Source organism: Rhinopithecus roxellana, chromosome 10, assembly GCF_007565055.1.
Source record: "Rhinopithecus roxellana isolate Shanxi Qingling chromosome 10, ASM756505v1, whole genome shotgun sequence".
NCBI lineage: Eukaryota > Metazoa > Chordata > Mammalia > Primates > Cercopithecidae > Rhinopithecus > Rhinopithecus roxellana.
The window spans coordinates 35,065,192-35,067,972 of NC_044558.1; the positions used below are offsets into that span (position 1 = coordinate 35,065,192).

At 39.9% G+C, this 2,781-nt stretch overlaps 1 pseudogene across 1 annotated transcript; it reads left to right on the forward strand.

Moving 5' to 3' along the window:
• The first annotated feature begins 511 nt into the window (after nucleotides 1-511).
• LOC104661841 lies at nucleotides 512-1,326 on the forward strand (annotated as a pseudogene). The gene has a single exon (XR_747898.2). The product of XR_747898.2 is annotated as a 40S ribosomal protein S6 pseudogene (transcript).
• Nucleotides 1,327-2,781: the final 1,455 nt, after the last annotated feature.

Here is a 2,781-nt window from a genome sequence, read left to right on the forward strand (position 1 = left end):
CTTCTGCTGTGAGGGGGGATCTTTCCCACTCAGTACCCCAACTCACACCCCAGTTTCCCCTGGAAACACCCTCACAGACACACCCAGAAACAATGCTTTGCCAGCTCCCTTAATACAGTCAAGTTGATACATAAAATTAACCATGACTTGGAGGAAGGTCTGGAGCATAGTGGAAGGGCCTCAGAGAACCTGCTTTCTCTATGTTTTTCTCATCCTATCAACTGGTAACTTATAGAAAACTTACAAATTAACAGTGCTGGACTTTGTTATCTTGTCTTTATGAAACTTAGGTGGAGACAGTGGCATAAAAAGAGAACAACCTCGCACATGTCCATTGACTTAGAACTGAATAGAAGTAGTGGAGAATCTCCTTTTGAGCATGAAGGTTGACAACCACACTATTTATGTAGTGTGGCAGAAAGAATATGAACTTCCAATAAAATGAAGCAAATTATTTATAGAGCACTCATATAGTAGAAAGTTTCTGCAATCATTAAAAAAGGATTTATCTCTTTTCCGTGGCGCCTCGGAGGCGTTCAGCTGCTTCAAGATGAAGCTGAACATCTCCTTCCCAGCCACTGGCTGCCAGAAACTCATTGAAGTGGACGATGAACGCAAACTTCGTACTTTTTATGAGAAGCGTATGGCCACAGAAGTTGCTGCTGACGCTCTGGGTGAAGAATGGAAGGGTTATGTGGTCCGAATCAGTGGTGGGAACGACAAACAAGGTTTCCCCATGAAGCAGGGTGTCTTGACCCATGGCCGTGTCCGCCTGCTACTGAGTAAGGGGGATTCCTGTTACAGACCAAGGAGAACGGGAGAAAGAAAATCAGTTCGTGGTTGCATTGTGGATGCCAATCTGAGCGTTCTCAACTTGGTTATTGTAAAAAAAGGAGAGAAGGATATTCCTGGACTGACTGATACTACAGTGCCTCGCCGCCTGGGCCCCAAAAGAGCAAGCAGAATCCGCAAACTTTTCAATCTCTCTAAAGAAGATGACGTCCGCCAGTATGTTGTGAGAAAGGCCTTAAACAAAGAAGGTAAGAAACCTAGGACCAAAGCACCCAAGATTCAGCGTCTTGTTACTCCATGTGTCTTGCAGCACAAACGGGGCGTATTGCTCTGAAGAAGCAGCCTACTAAGAAAAACAAGGAAGAGGCTGCAGAATATGCTAAACTTTTGGCCAAAAGAATGAAGGAAGCTAAGGAGAAGCGCCAGGAACAAATTGCGAAGAGACGCAGACTTTTCTCTCTGTGAGCTTCTACTTCTAAGTCTGAATCCAGTCAGAAATAACTTTTTGAGTAACAAATAAATAAGATCAGACTCAGGAAAAAAAAAAAAGGATTTATCTTATTTATACGAAACAAGGACACATAATATAATGAGACAGGTCACAACTGAAGTGTTATGTTGGTAAACCTATTCACACCAGTGGGAAGACAAGATAGGCCTGAGAACAATTCCTCTGGGGCATATCCCACTCTGGAGGTTATTAGTGACTTGTCATGTCACCGTTTTTGCCAAAGTGAGTTCAGATTTGTGCTCCCTTAAGTTGTGATCCCAGTGTCTTCAGCTATTCTCTAACGATGGACATTAGATTATGTAATGCCTAGTATTAGTAATGGTTCTTCTGTTTAGCTAAAGGGATTAGTTGTCTGTAATGGACTCAAACATTTCTAAGTTTAGCTTGTCCACATTCACAAAGCTTCTGAATCTTCTCATTCTTGGTCAGGATCCAGAAACAGAAACTCTTCATGGGCTCTCATTTCACTGCTTTTTCTTTGTTATATCTCTGATTCATAAAAATCAGTTATCTTTTTAATTCGGGTTCATGGTTTCCAAATCAATTATCATTGCACTATGTTATGATAAGACTATATTTTTCCTATAGGATTTAGAGGCCACATGCAAAAGCAATGTCATTTTGCTTGTGCACAAAATACAGTCATTAATGTAGAATGAGCCATTTTTAGATCCTTTCCATTGTATTTAGGAACTTGGTGTATATTTCCGTACCTCAAAATAATAGATTCTGAAACATGGCAACTGTTTTGCATTATGGCTGGCTGTTCTGTCAAGTAAATTTTCCCTTGGGTTCTTAGGGAGAAATAATACTGATTAAATAGCCTACTCTTCCCACTTCTGTTTCCAAATTGCAACCATCTCATTAAGAATTGGCCACATCCACAATGCTCATTCCGTTATTGCCCATACACTGTATGAGCATACAGGATAGCCTCTTGTCCAAGTCCATGGTAACAGACTCAAAATGGCTGGATCACTGCTAGTACCTTCTCTCCAGATCCTTTCTTAAGGAGTACAGACATATGAAGTAAGAATGCTAAGAGCACATTCTGTTGTTCTCTACTGTTCTTTAAAGTGCTGAAATAAGGTTGCCTGATTCTCCTACCACTTATCTTTTTCTCTATTTGCATCTTTCCTTATATATGTTTGCTCTATCAGAGGAGACAGCCTGGAATAATACTCCAAATAATGAGAAGCAAATATGGCATGACCAAGCTCTCTCCTCTGTTTATTCCAAACCTACATTCAAAGCATTTACTAAGTATGTCATCTGTGAAGATTTCCTTCTGCTGGCATCTGCCTTAGGTTTAAGAGGCAATTTATTGATGAAATTGTAGCAGTAACATTTGTATAGCAAGTCACAGATTATACGAATTTAATGTTTCTAACTAGGAGACATATAACAATCTCTGCTTTTAAAATAATGACAGGAGTAGAAATTGTTTTAAATATTACTTGGCTAATCATGATATAAGT